The sequence below is a fragment of the Panthera onca genome, chromosome B4 (assembly GCF_046562875.1).
Source record: "Panthera onca isolate mPanOnc1 chromosome B4, mPanOnc1 haplotype 2, whole genome shotgun sequence".
Lineage (NCBI taxonomy): Eukaryota > Metazoa > Chordata > Mammalia > Carnivora > Felidae > Panthera > Panthera onca.
Window position 1 is genome coordinate 128020506 of NC_138345.1, and position 20383 is coordinate 128040888.

The window sequence follows — 20383 nt, forward strand, 5'->3', positions numbered from 1 at the left end:
CACAACTGTGAGACGATGAGTATCTGCTCTTTTGAGCTGCCCAGTTAATGGTATCTTGTTATGGCAGCCACAGGAAACCTATACAAGCCTCATCCCAATTCTATGAAGACGTAGGTACTGAGATAGTCAGGTTTTACGCACGAGGGCACTGAAACTTAGTGACAAATACCAACCTGCTACTAAGTGCTTTATATATATTAACTTGTTTAAAATCCACAACAACCCCAAGAAGGTATTCCATTTTAAAGAGGAAAGAAAATGAGGCACAGAAAGGTTAAGTAATTTGCCTGAGGTCACACAGATCCTAAGTGGTGGAGTCCGGATTCAAACTCACACCCGGAATCAGTGCTCTTACTCACTGTCACCACCTGAAGCCAGAAACAGAGTGTCTAACCAGGACTTGAGCTCAGGTGTTCTGGTGTTAAAGCCCACATCCTGGGCCTCTGTGTCACCTTTTGTGTTCCACCCGTCAAACAGAATGCTCTGCACTTAGGGGCCCTCAGAATGCTTGTTTGATGACACGGACAAATTAATTAAATGAGCAGTGACTTGCATGCATACCATTAATTCAGATTAAATTCAAATTAGTTCATTTTAGCAGTTAAAACTGACCCAGGTCCATACAGGTGAGAGAAAATAGGAAAGAAGCAATTAGGGTAGCTCGAGCACTAAACAGCAGAGTGAAATAAAGCTCTTAACTTACAAAGCTTTTATGTACCAAGTTGTTTCCATAAACATTTACTGAGCCCACTACGTGCCAGCACAGAGTCAGGTCATGGGAGCAGAAAGTCACAGCTCCAGCCCAGGAAGGACATGGGCATGGTCAAACGGCCATCTATCCTGGCGGGTTCCAGCACTGAGGTCAGCGCAGAGGTGCTGCTGGAGGCCAGAGCAGAGGTACCTGAATCTGCCCAGGTCCACAGCAGGGGCTTCAGAATAGGAGGTATCTGGGCACCATCTTGCTCGTTATGATGCTGACCCAAACAGCTCCCTCTTTCTTTCCCGCCCCCCTCCTTTTTGCCTCTCTGTAACTTTTCCCTGAAACAAGAGTATTCTCACTGCATGAAACGCACTGGTGCACATTTGGCGACATTCAATTTTCATGCTCACTAATCCATAGCAGAGGGAATAGAGTTAATTGTTCACCTTCAAAAAAGAAAAAAAAATGGGGGAAGAGTCAGAGCCTTTGCAAAACTAAAGTCAACAGACAACTGGTGACGGTTACGAGCGTTAATTCAGCTAAACTATCCCTCATTTGTTGACAGAGTGACAGAATACTGCACTGTATTCTTTATCAACAAGTGAGAGAACAGTATTAGGAAAGGTGGAGGTCAAGGTCAAGGGCCATGGAACTGACCTCACTGGGGAAACAAACACTAAAATTAGGAGGGTGGGGAGCAGCATGTGGGGGACGGGGGGGTGTCAAGGAAGAAAGATCTAGAACAGAGATGTGTCCTGTCACCCACCTTTCAGCCAGCCATTCACTCACTTGCAGGGCCTCTCCACACACAGCATGGCACGATCATGCGTGGCTTATCAGAAAGAATGAAGGTTCTGACTTAACCCTTTAAAAGAACTTTTTTAAGTTTATTTATTCATGGTGAGAGAGAGAGCAAGTGGAGAGGGGCAGAGAGAGAACGGAGAGAGAGAATCCCAAGCAGGCTCCGCACTGTCAGTGCAGAGCCCAATGCGGGGCTTGAACTCACGAACTGTGCGATCATGACCTGAGCCGAAATCAAGAGTCACGTGTTTAACAGACTGAGCCACCTAGGCGCCTCCTGACTTGAGCATTTACAGGGGGTATACAGGGGCACCTGGGTGGTTCAGTCAGTTAAACATCCAACTCTTGATTTTGGCTCAGGTCATGATCTCATGGTTGTGGGATCAAGCCTCACATTAGGCTCTGCACTGACAGCTGCTTGGGATTCTCTCTCCCCGTCTCTTTCTCTCTCCCTCTCTCTCAAAATAAATAAATAAACTTTAAAAATACACACATACATACATGCATACATACATACAGGGGGTATACAGAGTGGTTTCAAGATCAAGTGCACCTCTGATAGCTTAATTAATAGCAAATGATACTGGTAACAAACACCAACCTGGCACTAAGTGCTTTATATATATTAAGTTGTACAATCTCCACAAAGACCCTAACCCACAACAACCCCATGAAGCTATCACATTTTCTGGTCATTTTACAGACAGAGGGAAAAGGGCAGAGGGAGGGAGAGAGAAAGAGAAGGAGAAAGAATCTTAAGCAGGCTCCACACTCAGCGCACGGAGCCAGGCATGGGGCTGGATCCCATGACCCTGGGCTCATGACCTGAGTCCAAATCAAGAGTCCAATGCTCAACTGCCTGAAGCACTCAGTTGCCCCAAAGCTATCCCATTTTAAAGAGGAAAGTGAGGCATGGAACAGACACACAGTCAGTGCCAGCCATTACTGTTATCAACACGGTCTTCATCACCAAAGAATTTAACACAGTGCCCAGGCAACCAACCAGCAGCTACGCCTCTCCATCGCCATCACCAATCACCATCACCAATCATCATCACCAGTACCGCCACCAGAGCTGTGTACAGCCTTGGGCAAGCCCCTTACATCTCTTGACCTGAACTTCCACGTGTGTGAAACCCAGTTCTCATGGAGTGGAAGGACCAGGCGTTAAGCGCGGGCAGGGGAGGCTGGCCCGGCTCACGCTGGGAGCTGGTCTTCCTGGAGCAGGCTGGCAGGAAGTAGGGAACCATGGTCAAGGGCCATGGAACTGACCTCACTGGGAAAACAAACACTAAAATCGGATCCTTTCACCAGGAAACATTCCCACTCACCTCTGCCCCTTAACGAGATCGCCCTGCCCCTATGGAGGGGGCGGAACTGGCCATCTGACAACTTTGGTTTCCTGGGGCCCGGCAGAAGCTGGCAGAAAGTGACCCCGATAAGGCACCAACCTCGCTCCTGAAACGGCTCGCCTCTGTGTTTGGGTTTATTATTTCTGCACTGCTACAAAAAGCCCTTGGATCGGCGTGAGTATTTCTTTTTTTAACCCCCCTGGCAGGAGCTGCACACGGCAGAGGCACGCCTCGATTAGCTCAAGCTGTTCCTGGACTAAAGAGACAGACACACCGTGGACTTTATTTGTGGAGCCTCTTCTGAATGGCGTCAGGCACGGAGGCCGAGGTCCCCGGGTGGACCTTCTCAGAAACTCTGCTGCAGGCGGGAGACCCATAGGCTGAGCTGAGGAGCAGACTCCAGCCCCTCCAGCCTCACCCTCCTCTGCCCTGAGAGGCCACCTGGCAGCCAGGGAGCACTGGGGTGGGAGTCAGGGAGCTTGGCCACTCACCAGCTGCGTGGCCAAAGGTGGGCCAGGGTCTGTCTCTCAGCGGTACCCCATCCCGGGGCCTGGAGTCTATTCTGGCACTAAAACCTGTGGGATCCCTTCTCTTCCCAAGCCATCCTCCACCCTCCCACTGTCTGCCACCTGCTGTTCACATCCTTCCTCCCTGCTGGCTCCACCCCAGGCTTGCCCTGCCCTTCCCAAGGCACAAAACTCCAAATACAAGTCACCAGGCTCACCTCCCTCCTCCTGAGCCCCTGCCCCCACCTCTGCCCCATCCCCTCCCCCTCACCTTCCACCCCTATGGCATTTTTCTCTCCCCCCCCCCCCCCCTTTCTCTGGCCTCCTCTCTGGTGCTGGTTTCTTGCCTCTACTCAGGGAACTTCAACACGAAAATGGTACCTTCTTTCCACAGACTGTGCAGTGCCCTCCTATCTCTGTCAAACCCGAATCTCCTGTTTCCTGGCTGCTCTGGTCCTTTCCCAGAGCTGGTACAGGTCCCGAGGACGGGACCTAAAGAAGGGCTGAAGGTCAGAAGGGTCCAGCCAGCCTGGGCAACAGACACCAAGCACAGACAGATGAGACAGCGAGGCTTCACTTCTCCGAAGACACCACCGCCTCCACCCTCCCACATCAAAGCATCTCCCCCTCTCGTGAGCACATCAGCGAGAGAAGAGGAGCCTCAGGTCTGACAAGACCACAGAACTTTCTCACCCAGGTCTCAAGACACAAGCCAAACACAAAGGCCATGGAAATGTAGCAGCTGAAATGGGGCCATTCACTCAGCAAACATTAGTTATGTGTATTATTTTAAATGGATCATAAAATAAATAGCATCTGTCCTGTTTTTTCCTGCAACTATGGGAAGAGTATGTGAAATGTGTGTAGTTCTGGGAAAGCCAACGGCAGCTTTACCCACCATTCACTGGAAAGCCTGCAGAAGGTTGTGCTGGGTTCACATTCCACCTCAGTGGCCTGCCGGCCAGGAACTGACCCTATCTGTGTCTCAGTTTCTCTGCAGGTAAACTGTGAAGACGAAATTATCTAGCACCCCAGATTGCTCAGAGACTAGAACCGATCCGTGCACATCTTCATCACCATCATCTTCTTCATCACCATCACCACATGAAAGTTTACTGAGCCTTTAACATGTCAGGCAGTAACCGAAGTGCTCCACGTGGATCCATTCATGAACACAACAGCTCCACGTCACGGCTGGACAGAGAGGTCAAGTCACTTGCCCAAGGTCACACAGCTAAGCAGAGGATGGCAGGATTCAGCCCTAGACAGTCTGGCTCCAGAGCTATGCCATTCAATCCCTGATGTTAGGCCCAGTGGCCAGCTAAGAGTAAATCGTTCAGCAACTCACTTGCTAGGATTATTATAATAATATTGGCTTTATTTTTATAAGAACCACTGCCTCAGAGGGATGATTTTATTTTGCCTTTTTGAATTAAATTTCAGCCCTCAGGGCACCGAGCCTAGGGTAATAGCTTCTATTTTTGCCTGCTATCCACTCCCGTCCTAGCAGAGAGAAAGCCAGGCTGAGGGACTGCCTGCTTGCAGTTTTATGGGTCAAGCGGCATTCTCCGGGCCAAAGAGGCTGGGGGGTATCTCTATTCCAGAACTGTTGGCAAATCTCTCTCAGGCCACGACCAACTGCAGAATGACAGCTACCACCTGTCCCTCTGGACTGGAGAGCGGTGGGGGCAGAGGGCAGTGCCACGGAGAGAGCAAAGCTCCCCAGCATAGAATACGTATGCCCAATTCCAACCCTCCGAGGGGCCTCCAGGCCAGCCAGGGGCTGCCCTCCCCAGCCTGCCACTCTGGCTCCCTCCCAGGAGCGCTGATGGGTGCTAAACTCCAAGGTCCTCACAGGCAGCAGCCCCAGCCGTGCCCCCAGAGCAGGAGACCAGTGTGTGTGGCAACACAGAGTCCTTTCCACTTAGGTGGGAGTGAGCTGCTTTTGAATGGAAAGCTTCCCCCAACAGAGCCCTGGGTGAGCCTGTCAGCAACAAGCAGGGGTGGAGAACATGGGGCACTGAGGAACCCACCCGCCCACCTGTCCCTGTCACCCCACCCGGCATGGGCTCGCCAGCCAAGCTACTCTGGAAGGTGCGGGAGGTGCGGCCTCTGGGATAAATCCAGCACACTGGGCTCTGAGCCGGGATGGCTAGCCCTCCTCTGCAGCATCAGGGCGGTGGCTCCAATATTGCTCAGACCAGCAATCTCATCCTGAACATCCCAACCTTGCGTTTTAGACAAAATGCCGTAGAAGGAGACCTATGGATATGGGATGGTCAAGAACACAGGCTTTGGAGCACTACAGCTCTGGGTCTGAATTGCCGATCTATGCTCAAGCCATGAGACCTGGGCAAGCTGTATTACCGATGTGAGCCTTCGTTTCTATCTGTGCAATGGACACAAGAATCATGTCAGAACCTTAACCTTGGAGAACATCAGTGTAACAAGACAAACAAACTGCCCCTCCCGCCCCCCATCTCCAATCATCAGGATTTCTCAAAAGCATGGGCACATGAAGGTCAGAAGTCAGGAGAGCAGATACTCTTGGGAGGGCGGGGGCAGGGTGGCTCTGGGGTACTGGGGTACTGGAAATGCCCTATTTCTTGATGTGAGAACTGGTTATATAGGGGACTCCCCTTATTAAAAATATATCAAGCTGCACACTTTGTTTTCTGGGCTTGGCTATGCTGTATCTCGATTTCTTAATTTTGCTAGAAAAACAAACAAAACAAGAGCTTTGGCATGGGATGTATAAACTCTGTCCTCAGCTCAGAGCGAGAACTCTGGATGTGAACATGCTTCCACATGAGTCCCCTTCACCCAGGGCTGTATTTATGAGACCATCCCTTAAAGGCACAGCTTCGTCTCCAAGCCTTTGACGGGCTCAGGGGTCATCATATCCACTGATGCTAACGCATCCCCACCAACTTGCACAAATATTTACCAAGCAGCTACTATGCACCAGGCTTGGGTCTAGATGGGAGCAAACCAGAGAAAGCCCTTTCTCTAGCAGACTTTCAGGCTCATCCAGATGATCCTTGGGGCCTTCCTGCCTCCTCAACCTCTGGTGTAAACTACCCAGTCCAGGCCGAATGGTAAGATTCAGTTCCTCCAAGATTTTTTAAGGTAACTAGCACAGCAGGGCTCCAGAGACAGCTTATCTGAGTTCAAACCTCAGCTTCATGGCTCTGGGTAAGTTTCTTAACTTCTCTGTGTTGATTTTCCCATTCTCAAAAGGGGAGAAATGATGAGCTCTTAGGGTTCCGTGCGGATTGAGAGGCTCCAGTGAGATGCTTAGAACAGTGCTGGACATACGGCTGCTACTGTTTTGCAAATTCCTAGTGCACTGCCCCTTTCTCTGTGTCCTTCCATGAAACTTATCCCCGTCTTCATTGTTGACAAAAATCCATTCACACAAAGCATCCACTGTGGTCTCCACTGCTCATTTATCTTCTCAGCCCTCTCAGGGAGGGGAAGCATGGAGAGAAAGACAGAGACAAAGAGAGACACAGATGGAGAGAGGGAGGAAGAGCTACAGCATTGTTACTTTGGCTCCTCCCAGGACCCACACCACCCAGTACAGGAGCCACACCTGTCCCGTGCTGGTCTGAATCAAGCTACACAATAAATATAAACCATGCACCAGCTTGGACTTAGTGTAAAATAAAGAATACCAAATAGTGCAATAATTTTTACACATATTTTGGTTATACTGACTTACATACAACCTGTTATCACAATTCATCTCACCTATTTCTTTTTACTTATTTTTTTTACCCTTGCTACCAGAAATCTTTAAATTACATATGTGGATTCTATTTCTATTGGACGACATGTTGTAGCTTATCAACATCTTTTCCTACTCGAGGCAGTTCCTTCCTTCAAAGGTGTTTCCATCCTAGTCCTTGAGATAAATGTTTCACACGATACATATATACATGTCAGACAAAATGCCATGGGTGCAGAAACTCCACCCAGGAGTGAGGTCACGTGGTTTACAAACGGTGCGGCCAGAACAAGGTCCAGGTCCAAACAGACACTGCCCGAGCTTCTCCCAACACTCAGACCAACTGGCATATGTCTACTAGTCTGCCCTATGCCATCTCCCCAGGAGAGAATGAAGAACCAAGGTGCAATCCCTTGCGATCAAGATCACAAACATGTGGCTGTTTCTTAAAGGGTAAGATCAATGGGTACCTCAAGGGGAGACAAGGCTTAAACAAGGTGTGAGTAAATGTCTGCAGAGGTAAAATCAGGACGTGTGATATTCTGACCCCTTTAACAGCTGGCCCTCCGTGACATTTCCAGTCTCAGGTCCTTCTTAAGCAGGGCACACTCAAGGAACCTGGCATATCTCAGGGCTCACTGCTACAAGAGGGTCACCACGGGCCAAGCACAGTGCACCTTGCATGTAGTAGGAAAGAATCCTCCCAATACCCCATGAGGCATGGAGTCTTTATGCCCACTTTACAGATGAGGAAACCAACTCACAGGAAGGCTCAGTGATTTGCCCGGTCACCCAGCTAGTAAGTGGCAGAGCTGAAATTCAAACCAGTCCCTGCTCATCAACTGCATATCCCCCCCTCATCTTATGCGTCCAAACCTTTGCTCCTGCGGTTGCCTGTGCGAAAATACTGTTTTCACACTACTTTTCTGTAAAGTTAATACCGCTCTCTCTTTTTTCATAAAACCAAGCACTCGGGGGGCACCTGGGTGGCTCAGTCGGTTGGGCGGCTGACTTCGGCTCAGATCATGATCTCACAGTCTGTGTGTCCATGACTTCGAGCCCCGCATCAGGCTCTGTGCTGGCAGCTCGGAGCCTGGAGCCTGCTTTGAGTTCTGTGTCTCCCCACTCACACTGTCTGTCTCTCTCTCTCTCTCTCAAAAATAAATAAACATTAAAAAAAAAAATTAAGAAGAAAAAAAGACACCAACCTCTCCTTCCCTTGGTCCCCATGAACTTTGAATACCATCTATCCTGTACCTACTATGAAGCATCAGAATCCATTGCTTATGTGTCCATTACCTCCATCATCAACAGTCTCAGCCTCTTCACAAGAAAAGCTACACCTTACCCACAAACGTATCTTCAGTTCCTGGCACAGAATCAGGCCCACAGGAATTACTCAATAAATATCTGTTGACTGAAAGAATAATCCACCAAGCAACCCATCCTGACACCGCTTTTTGCTCTGAACCCTTTTTCCAACCAGCTTCCTTATTCTGCGTTCCGATGTTCCTCCCCATGGGTGGCTTCTCCACCAATCTGTTTGCGTGGAGAGAAGCCAAATGCATTGCTTTCAATTGCAGCTTGGTAACACCAATTGTCACCTCTCCACTTTTATTAATTGCTGGGTTAATCAAGCACTCCAAACTGTGCCCACCCACGCTAACACGAAAGCATCTCTGGATGACCAAGAAAACAGGTGTAAGCTGAAATGAGACGGAATCTCTCATGGCCTTTTGGACCCTGCGCGGCTGCCATAGTTTTCAGAGTATGTGGGTGCGAGTCGCATCGGATGTTGGAACAGTCTTGACCAAAACCTCAGCCATCCGAGGCTTCTACCCAGCAGTCGGCATCACAGTGAACCCTGATGTACATTCTCACTTGCATGCCCTCACAGTGTGAGAGACTCTGGTGTTATACCAGCGTTCAGAGACGGACACTGAGGCCCAGCTGAGAAACACACCACACACTTGCCCACGGCCTCCGTGCGGATCACTGCACGAGTGATCACTAGTCCCTGCCATCCAGACCTGAGGACCACACTCCTGTCTCCTCCCTGCGGCCTGGCCCGCTCTCGCAGACTCACCTGCCTCGCTCTGATCACTTCATCGAAGTGGGGCTGACCTGCGTGATTCAAGTTTTCTCTCCTCCGGCTGCGCTTTCCCAAACCTCCCAGACATAGCGGGTGAGGACGTTTTCATCAGAACCTTCAGCTAAATCTTGCTTTCAAATTCTAGAACAAGTTTTCATGCAGACGTTTTTACTCCCTCTGCTTCTCTCACGTGTGACACAGGCGTTGATGAAGGTATATTCCTCTCCCTCACACGTGCCTGTCTCTGCACCATTTTGTGAGCAGTAAACACAGAAGCAGAGGGAAGTACAAAGTGAGGAAGATTTACCGTACGTGTTCATGTACTTTTTAGGCTTCTGATTGCAAAGAATAATGTCATCCTTCCAAATTGTCCCCTTCTAGTTCACAAAAAAAGCAGCTTTTTTCATGCTCAATAAAGATGCCAGTAGGCCGCTAGGCCAACCCGCCATGACATTCCCTGACAGGCTTCCATATGGAAAGTCTAACATTCCAGATGCCTTCCCACGTACCAGGTTTCCAGAAGCGTAGTTACGAGCACCCCCGGGGGCCGAGAAAAGAGTTCTGTGCACAAGACAGGCTGTACGGCTTAGTGCCCAGCTTCACGAGCAAACTGCTCAAAGCCTGCAGTGGGCCCAGGAGCCCCCAGGGGTCCCTGTGCTAAGTCATGGAGGGGAGTCACCTCCTGCTCCCCAAATGAACAGGTGGAGAACGCAAAGGGAAGGTGTGCATCTGCATAGGAAGGCTGATCTGAGCCTCTCTGCCTGGAGAGGAATCTAGGAAATGGAAGGTAAAACAGAATTCTCATCAAGTTTCTTCAATGTGGATAACAAACTGACGCCTCTCAAAGGGGGAGGGGGAGGCTGGTTCAAAAGCACAGGTCCTATTTTCTAAAAATACATGCCAACTGCAAAAGAGCACAGCAAAGCTTCATGGCAACGTTTTTTTGTTTGTTTTTTCTTAGTTTACCATCAACTTATACACCCCCAATTTTAAAAGTTTTGTTGAAGTGGCAGCTCCCTCTCCTAGAACATACGGAAGAAAGACCCGCCTACAGAGTCTGTGTCACCAAGGCTAAGCCTTACGGGTCAGGGAAAGTTCAAGGAACAGTGCGGCGATGCTGTGTCCACACTGACATCTGGGGCTTGTTCTCCAGGACCCAAGGCTGACTGCAAAAGCCGCCAGGGCAGTAACAACCAGCACGGACACGTGACATGGAAGAAACGCCTTCCACACACGTGCACGGAGTAGGTGCTAACACCCTTACCACACCAGCAAAACTGCCTCTGTCCTTCCAGACTCCTTGTCCCTCTCCTTGATGAAAGAGGCCAGGGGCCCAGGGTGAATGAAATCCATCTAGATGAAGCCATCTAACGTCTTTCCAGATCTTGCCAGACGGCCACCACTTCTGCCCCCAGCAGCCATAAGGGGGCCAGGAGACATGCCAGCAGGAAATACTGTTCAACCTTAGGGAAAACAACCCCGATGGCATTCAGCAGGAAATCAAGGACTGGCACATCAGGAAAAATGGCACGGCAATGTTGACCTTTGTCACAGAAAGAAACTAATGACAGTAAATAATGCACTTTGCAAATAAAAGTTCCATACGTCCCACAGAGCAATAAAACACCCTTAATTACCTCACTAGGGCACTTCTGGTCAATGCCTGATATTCGATCTTGGAACAACAGGTGTGCATTCCTTAAGAAAACTGAGCCCAAATTTTGATTTTCTTCTGTTGTTCTTCCACTTTCTCTGCTAGGAGTTATCTTGAACTCCGAGAGCCCAAAATTACAGGATTTCAACAGACTGATGGAGCACTCTTTCAATTTATTGCTCCATAATCCAATTTTCCTCACACTGGACCACAAATCACCCCGCCTCTTCACAAATCCTTGGACGCCATGCGACGTGACACACAGCTGGATGAATTATGTGGAAAATCCGAAGACTCATCACTTTGCGCCCCAGCTTCCAAATCACGAACTCAAGGAGGTTGGGTGAGAACACTTCTGCGGACCTGCTGGGTCATCAACCCCAGCAGAGACCATGCAGAGAAGTTGCCAGAAGCCTGTCGGCCTCAGCACCTCAAGCCCCTTCCCGAGTGACACGACGGAAGGGACAGCACACAGCCTCCAATGCCAGCTGTGGGGAGGGTGGGCAGTGCCCCCGCTGGGGTCAGGCTCATGCCTGGCCATTGCGTGGCAACCGCTCTATGAAGTAGGTTTCATTATCTTCATTGCAAGGCTGAGAAAATTAAAATCCAAGGATAATAAGTAACTCGCGCAGGATCACAGAGACTGTAAGCAATAGAGACCCACACTTCCCATCACTGTAACCCTAGCCGGAGTCAAGGTCACCTCCTGCCTGAACTAAAGCCCTCGTATACAGTCTCCCTGCTTCCATCTGTGCCCCCCAAGGGCAATCCTCAACAGAGGAGTGTCCTAAGTGACTACCTGAGAAATGGGTGGGCTTATTAGGTCACTCCTCCAATGGCCCCAGCTCACCACCTGAACCACTGAGCCTCTACTCCTCTTTGACCTCATCCCCCACTACTTTCCTCCATGCTCCCTGCCTTCCAGACACTGACCTCCTTGTGGTCTCTCAATTAGCAATTGAAAAATGGCCTCAGGGCCTTTGCATTTACCCCAGCTCTTTCTCCAGATAGCCCCATGATTCGTTTCTTTACCTCTTCAGATCAGATGTTTGCTCAAATCACCTTGGAGAATCCCCACCTGAGTCACTTCAACTGGCAAACTCCACCTCCCAACACACGCATCCCCAACCCTCCCACCTGCAATTTCTTTTTCTCCGTGGGGACTTTTATCACCACAGAAGGCTCGACATATTTCACTTATTTTATTTGTTACTCTGTCTCTCTCAACTGGAATGTAAGGTCCACTCCATTTATGGGGCACCTGGGTGGCTCAGTCGGTTCAGTGTCCAACTTAAGCTCGGGTCATGATCTCACAGCCCATGAGTTTGAGTCCTGCATCGGGTTTTGTGCTGACAGCTCAGAGCCTGGAGCCTGCTTCAGATTCTGTCTCTGTCTCTGTCTCTGTCTCTGTCTCTCTGTCCCTCTCCTGCTCTCATTCTGTCTCAGTCTCTCAAAAATGAATAAATGTTAAAAAAAATACTTTATCACCCAGTTTACTATTTATAATTAGTTTACTAATAGACCCACTGCACATATAACCATGCCACACATAGTGCTCCATAAATATTTGTATGATAAAAAAAATGATTTGAACACAGGTCTGCCACAAGGTGTTCTCTGTTCTCTCAGTCTGGGCTAGCGTGTAGAGCACCAGCTCCCGGACAGCAGAAGTTAAGCAGACAGGACAGGCCTCAGTCAACACTGGATTCCTCCATTTACTACCATTTACTAGTCATTCCTGAGCCGTCCCTCCAGGCTGCTCGGAACACATCACTTTAAAGCACCTGGATATTTGCAAAGAACGTGGTCCTGGGTCACTGCATGTGGGACCTCTTTCCTCTGATGGCATTAAATAGTGTGCTCTTCACACACAGCAACGGTGCAGGGTGAGTGAGCCCAGGAGAAGCGGCCCACTTATCAAACCCCACGTCTCTTCCGCGGCCCTAACACGGCGCCAGCCCAAGCGAAGCACCTGACACGAGAAGGCACGTGCCACATCCAAGCGACTGTGAGTTTGGCCGGAAAGTCACAATGAAGCAGGGAATCAGTCAGTGGGAGGGCGGGCGAGGCCAGATGGGGGAGGCCCTGCAAGGCCAGATGCCACCGTCCCACAGAGCTGCCAGATCCTTGAGGTCACTGCTTACACGGCTGAGGGCTGGCAACCCAGCCTTTAATCTGCCTGCTCGGGGAAGGGAGGCCTCCCCCTCCTGCAAATCACACACGCACACGGACTCCAAAAGCCAGCCCTCGCCTCCGAGGGACCATGACAGGAGCGTCTCTAGGTTTCCCCAACGGCTCAAGTCAACCTCCTTCCTGTTCTCTGAAGCCCAAGTTCCTGCAGCCTCCAAGGTGCCTGCTGAGCATAAGGACGGGGTCACCCTGCGCCTGTGATGCTATCAAGAGCACATGCATTTGTGAGGCTTTCTACTGAAAACAAAACAAAACAAAAATTTTTAATGTTTATTTATTTTGGGGAAAGAGAGTATGTGAGCAGGGGAGGGGCAGAGAGGGGCGGGGGACAAAGGATCCGAAGCGGGCTCTGGTGCTGACAGCAGAGAGACAGATGCAGGGCTATAGAACCTATGAACCGCGAGATCACGACCCGAGCCATCGAACACTCAACTGACTGAGAAGCCACTCAGAAGCCCTGAAGAAAATTTTTTAATAAAAGTCCAGGTTGAGAACCTTGGGGAACAGGAATAACAGCAATGTGCATGCGTGCTGAGCCAGCCAGTTTTCAAATGATGGCTCCTTTCATCCTAATGCCCTGATTCAACCCATCAGTATCCCCATCTTACCCAGGCAGAAACTGAGGCTCAGATGAGAAGTAATCCACTCCAGCCTGAAAGGGACAGAGCCTGCTTCCAAACCCAGTTTGTATGGCACGAGGGCGTGAGTCTCACAAGCCACACTGCCTTTCATGGAACCAAGAGGACCTATCCCTTTTTCAGTTTGGAAAATATAACAAAGTTGTTGCTGAGCCACTCTGTCATGAGCTGGTGTCCTAGGTGACCCTCTGCAGGAGGGAGCAGCTGAAACTCCAGACCTGGATGGAGGCGCTCACTTTCCTTCAGAGGGCCAAATGGCACGTGGAGGTTAACAGGACCTTGAAGCCCTAAGACTCAAGTTCAGATCAATCCCCTAAGCCTCAGTCTGCTCATCTGTGAAATAGGAATGTTTATCCCATATCCACTTCCCCTGGTTGCAGTCAAGACCTTATATTTTTTGACAGTAAATAAAAGGTGTCAATAAAAGGCTGGTGTACTCTCTGTCCCATAAAAGGCTGTTAGAACACAGTTATGATTATGACGCAGTCCAAGTGAGTAACACCCATTAAGAAGTTGAACATTGGGCATAAACAGCTACCCTCCAGAGGTGAGCATGGGCTCACCTGAGCTGCAATTTCCTGCTCACCTCCCACTTAGGCCCGAGTCTCTCCAAACTTCATAAAGGACAAGAACCTTCCAGGCGATACCCAATCAAGAAAGGGTACACTCAGATTACAAGCTCCGCAGGTAAGCATCTCAGGTATGTAGACAAGGTGAGCCGTAGGCCGCCGTGTCCTCGTTGCACCCACCAGACACTGACCCAGGGCAGTCCTGCCTCCTGGTGCTCAGCAGACCCAAAGCATTCCTACTTCCCCACTTCCTCCACCTCTGGCAATCCCTCTCACACAATGCTCCTCCAACCTGAGTGACCAGGGGCCACTTGTACAGAAAAGAAATTGGCAGGGAAGCCTCATTATGGCTTAGTTTTTATTCTAGTGTTATTTTAGCATTAAAATGTAAAACATTAAAATTAAAAAATGATTTAAATATCAACTGAGTGCTAAACGCCAGGCACTGTGCTCAGTGTTGCAGACAGAGTAACAAGGACGTACCCTCCAGGCCTCAGCAAATCACCTAAGAAAGAAATGAACCGAAACATCCCACAAAACAAACAAACAAACAAACAAACTGTAAAAATCAACTGGGAAAGCAGTCTTAAAGCTCTTTTAAAAACACAGAAGGCAAGGCTCAGGTCATGATCTCACGGTCCGTGAGTTCGAGCCCCGCATCAGGCTCTGTGCTGACAGCTCAGAGCCTGGAGCCTGTTTCGGATTCTGTGTCTCCTTCTCTCTCTGCCCCTCCCCTATTCACGCTCTGTCTCTCTCTGTCTCAAAAATAAATAAACGTTAAAAAAAAATTAAAAACAAAAACAAAAACAAAAACAAAAACACAGAAGGCAGGTGTTGACCTGGACGAGGCAGTGTGAGAGGACTGAGGACTGGTAAGTAAATTGAGGGTGGGGAGTTCCAGGACAGGGCTGATGAATGAGGACAGAATACCAGGTGAAGAGCTGTGGGCATGACCATCCAATGGGGGCCGCACACCCAGGACCTGTGGCTCTAATACAACCTTGAAGGCAAACCAACTTACAAGGTACCTGCTTGTTTTTTATAAGTTCAGCAACAATATAAGTGTAAATCAACTCAATGTGATAGTCAAGGCTGAACCTAAGCCAGCCAAGGGAGCATGGTTCACTGTGCTCAGGTCAACGAGGTTCTTTTGAGGTAGTGCCCCCAGCTGTATGCCTTCTTGATGTTGGAAACACTGTGGAATAGCCCAGATGCCTCCTTCATGATAAGCATTCCATCCTTCCTTCATGAGCTTCCCTCAACTGAACAAGGAACCATTTGGTGCCAAGGCAATGGTTTATCAGTACAAATCCAGGGCCAGTATCTGATTATAGGTGGTCACCCAGATGACCCAGAAGATATTTACATTAGCTTGAGATGACATCAAAATTCAATTTAAAAAAATTTAAGTGGGGGCACCTGGGTGGCTCAGTCGTTTAAGCGTCCGACGTCGGCTCGGGTCATGACCTCGCAGTTTGTGAGTTCAAACCCCCCATCAGGCTCTGTGCTGACAGCTCAGAGCCTGGAACCTGCTTCGGATTCTGTGTCTCCCTCTGTCTCTGTTCCTCCCTCACTCATGCTCTGTCTCTGTCTCTCAAAAATGAATAAATATTAAAAAATTAAAAACATGCGGGACGCCTGGGTGGCTCAGTTGGTTGAGCATCTGACCTCAGCTCAGGTCATGATCTCGCGGCTCATGAGTTTGAGCCCCGTGTCGGGCTCTATGTTGACAGCTCAGAGCCTGGAGCCTGTTTCAGATTCTGTGTCTCCCTCTCTCTCTGCTCCTACCCCACTCATGCTCTCTCTCTGCCTCTCAAAAATAAATTAAAAAAAAAATTTAGGTGATAAGAAAAGTCTCAGATAACACCTGCAAGCCCATCAGGGAACACTGTTAGAGAAACAAAGAACCTGCTTCCCTTCCATTTGTCAAAATCTCCACACCCTCAAAAAAAACCTCCCCCTTGCATTTTCAGCTGCCTTTCCACTTTTCTTCCAGTCTCAGAAATGGTGTGTGTATTGTGTATAAATGCAATAAAGATGCATGCAATGGACAGTCCTTCTATCTATCACACACGAGGGTGAGAAAGGGACTAACATCCACTGAGGCCCTCCTGCCTGAGAAGCACCTTCAAATATGTCCTCATAACACACGCAGTCCGTTTCATAAAACATCTCACCCATTTTAGAGATAAGAAAGCCACGGGTGTTTTTCGTACCTTACTTAAAGCCAGCCCCACACTTAGTCAAGCGCCCAATTTAATCGAGGTCTGTCTGATCCTAGAGCCCAGACTCTGTGCAGGACCTCAACTCCCTCCCCCCTCCACCAAAGAAAACCCTCTCCTTTGAACTGTAAACAATAGGTACCTCTAAAATTCTTACCCAGCTCCCTCCAGAAGCTCTATGTTTTCCTTTTAATTACAAGCCCCTTCATTCACTATAAATGAAAAACATTCTGAGTCAATTGTATCGCCTTCCCATTTTAATTGTCAGATTTGCAAGTGTGGCCGTCTGACAATTTTGTGGCAAAGGTCCCAGAGTTAACTCCCTCCTGGGCCAGGCAGACTTTTGTGTACCGAGCAGCATTCCGTAGCATCTTTATGACATCTTTTTCAGCGGGAGAAAAGAAGACATATCCTTTGGAGCCCATCCATTCATAAGTTTGAGCTGGAATAATACAGACTTGGAAACTATGCAAAATAGTTTCCTTAAACTTTTTTTCTCTTGGTCCCCTTTGAAGTTCTAACAGAGGCAAAAGTCAAAGAGGGCCTCTGTTCAATCAACTCATGTCAACAGCACTTACTGAGAACATCTGACATGGGAAAGTGGGCTCTGGGCCTGATATTTGCTGCGGGGGCGGCAGGGGCGGGGGGGGGGGGGTGGTTGTCCCACAGGCGCTCACCAGCAGGCAAGGAGACCGCCCCCAGCCCTTGCTGAAGCACCCACATAAAATACCAGCATAATATTAATATATAGGCTCAAGCTGTTCGTTTCACTACAGGAGGATGGGATCATTTGAAGGGAGAGTGGTCTTGAGTGACCGGAGGACAGGGGAGAAGATAAGTGAACAGAAATCTATTCATTCATTTGGTATTTACTGAGAGCTCAAAGCGGAAAAAGTACTAAGTGCCAGAAATACAGGAAAACAGATATGGTCTCTGCCCCTGGTGATGTATGCAATCTCACAGGATAAACAATGATAAACATGTGGCCAAACACAAATGGCCACACATGTCAGCACTGAAAGAGATGCCCCAAGGTGCCACCCATGAACCGGGACCCCAGCTGGTGCCTGCCAAGCCTTCCCAGCCTAGCAGGCACACTGGTTCCTCAGGACTGGGACACAACAATGGTGGTCAGGTCTGCAAAAGAAGGGGATGCCTGCACAAGTTTTAAGGACACAGTTAGTACAGCTGAGGGGTTGAGGATGGCTCTGGGGGGTTCAAATCCTAGCGCCCCCCTAAATAGTGCTGTAGCGATAAAGGGAGTTATCACACTTCATTTGTAAGGGGGGGGGGGAATCACCCCATCGCATGGTTTTCTGTGAGGATTCAAAATATCAAATGAATCCATTCATACAGAGGTTAAAAAAGACGACTTGACACATAGTTGGTGCTAAAAACAAAGAAAATCCTAGTTTTTTTGTTTTTTTTTTTTTTTTTAATTAAACTGTGTAACTCTAGGATGTGGATTTTATCTCTATTTCACAGATGAAGAAACAGAGGTTCGGAAAGCTATTAAGGAACTTCACTAAATTCTCACAGACAAATGCTGGGGCCAGGATTCAAATCTGGGTCAAGGTGCAAGTTGTCAGTAAATACTGTCAAAACTGAGAGTCACTGGGTGTGATTCTACAGCGGTTCGAACTACCACGAGCTATTCCAAATTTATTTTATATCTGCAGGATTCCTAGCTCCACTCAAGAGAATCACTGGCTTGGTGATAAGCCAGCCTTATTAGGCAATAACTCCTCAAGTTGTTTACGACAAAATGGGTCTTGGTTCCTTTTGTTATGCTGCCTCAGTTTCCTTAAAGTGACAAGGGTTAGGGGAACTAGAAACAAGGTTATAAGATTGCAGAGACTCAAGTGTTCACAGCTGTGGTCACAAGAGCTCAGAAAGTTCACTGCCAGCACCTCCCTCACCCAACAAACATTTATAACTGAGCACCCGCTGTGTCCCAGAAGCTATGCTGGGCACTGGAGGGCATGTATATGTGGTTTCTGTAAACTCACATCTCCTCTGCGGTAGACCCCTTGCTTCTCCCTTGTCTAACTCAGACTCATTTGAGACTCACTCCAGAGATCACCACTTCCAGAAGGTGCTACCCTTCCTTTCTGGGCTCTCCCAAATACCTATAAATATTTCCAGGATCTCCAACCACTGACACAGCCTCATTGTTTTATAAGGATCAGTCCAGAAATCTGGAGACTGAAGTCTCGTCACCAGATACAATTTCCATACAGACACTATTCCTTCTTAATAGATTTATTCATTTTTTTTTCCCTTAACAGATGTCATCTGAGCACCTACTGTGTGCAAAACATCATCCTCTGTGTAGTGACACAAAAATGAATGGAGAGGATGTCAATCTAATCGGAGAGACAGGTACAGAGAGTAGAATGAGACTCTGACGTTACTGCAGGGCTTAGCAAGTCACCTACCCTCTCTGGCTTGGTTAATTTACCTGGAAAATGAAATTAGCATTAGTATCTATCACTCTATCTTAAGGTGATGAGGATTACATGAGATCATGCCTATAAAATGCTGAGTAACCACATCCTCGGAACTCAGTAGGTATGTCAAATACACATCGGGTAGTTCTTTGTGATAAGCTTTGGAAATATTAGCTGTCATCACAGGGGGATGCTGTAATCTGACACCAATGTAGCTTTAAGTCTTAAGAGCCTTCTTTTGGTCCAGTGAAAGCAAAGTCATTAGACACTTAACGGAAAATTGATACCAATGCAATCCAGCTTTGATGAGAAATCAGTTTTGAACAACCACATATTCTAAACTCAGAAATCTAGTCAATGGTCCTCTATTCTGATAGTCAAAGAACATCCTTTCCAAAGGTCACTCCCTCCTTGAGGCCTTCCTGAATCACTCACCCAGCAGACTCTCCCTCCTTGAACTCCCTTTATTGAGTCCTTTCTTAGGGCACTCAAGCATCTTCTCTGCCCCGTAGGAGCTAATGATCTTGTCCTGGCCCCACCATCACATTCCCAAACTCCAAGACTTGAGGATCTATGTCTGAGTCACACTAATATCCCTCCTTCAGCCACCTGTCACATCACAACACTGTGTAACAAACCATCCCCAAAAGCAGTGTCTTGAGGCAACCATCATTTATCTGCACTCAAGCATCTGCAGGTCAGCTGGCGCTCAGCAGATCCGGTTGTGGGGGGGAGGGCTTGGCTTCTCACTGCAGTCTCGAGGGTTGGCTGGGCAGCTCTGTTCCAAGGATCTCTCATCCTGCTCTTCCTCAGAACAGCAAGCTAAAAGGGCATGCTGTTCTCATGGCAAAGGCACAGAGATGCAAAGAAAAGCAGGAACACTCAAGGTCTTCAAAGGCCTAGGGTCAGAACTGGCACACCAGCACCTCTGTCTCATCCTCAGCCTAAAGTCACCTAGTTGAAATATACCATAATCTTTAGATAGGAATTCCGAGAATTCAGAAAGGTGTGAAAAACTGAGACCATTAATGCATATAACATATCACATCCACCACCCAGGCACCTTTATACATAAAAACAGAATCCTTGGGCACGGACTAACTGAATGAATAAGTGAATGAATGAATGAATGAATGAATGAATGAATGAAAGAAAACTGAGTGTCTTTCAGAACCTTGTCAAGACACATGGCAATTTACCAGCAGCCACTCTGAGTCCTAAATCTGGTAATACAACAACACTCTCATTAAATATTAGTCGGCTACAGGTCCCTAGACGCCCCTGTACTCTAGCTGAAAAGGCAAAATTTCAAAACCTTGTGTGAACACATTGTTATTTTTTTCATGGATCTCAGATTATGGAATAAACCGATATATCCATTCACACACGGGAGCCCGCATGCACACACACATCACGCCCTCTCCCTAAAAGAAGGAAAACGTGACAGTGTTTTGCACACATGAGGTAAGGGAAGGGGAT

At 48.4% G+C, this 20383-nt stretch overlaps 1 protein-coding gene across 3 annotated transcripts in view; it reads right to left on the reverse strand.

Annotated features, from left to right (window-relative positions):
• Positions 1-20383, reverse strand: part of LARGE1 (LARGE xylosyl- and glucuronyltransferase 1) — a 541763-nt gene that overhangs the window by 493796 nt on the left and 27584 nt on the right. The window contains exon 1 of one of the 3 annotated variants that reach the window (XM_078449496.2): positions 2833-2930. The exons of the other annotated variants lie outside the window; for them this stretch is intronic. The gene's annotated coding sequence lies outside the window, so the exon portion shown is untranslated. Of the gene's footprint in view, positions 1-2832; positions 2931-20383 lie in introns of those variants that run through there. 3 annotated transcript variants of the gene reach the window in all.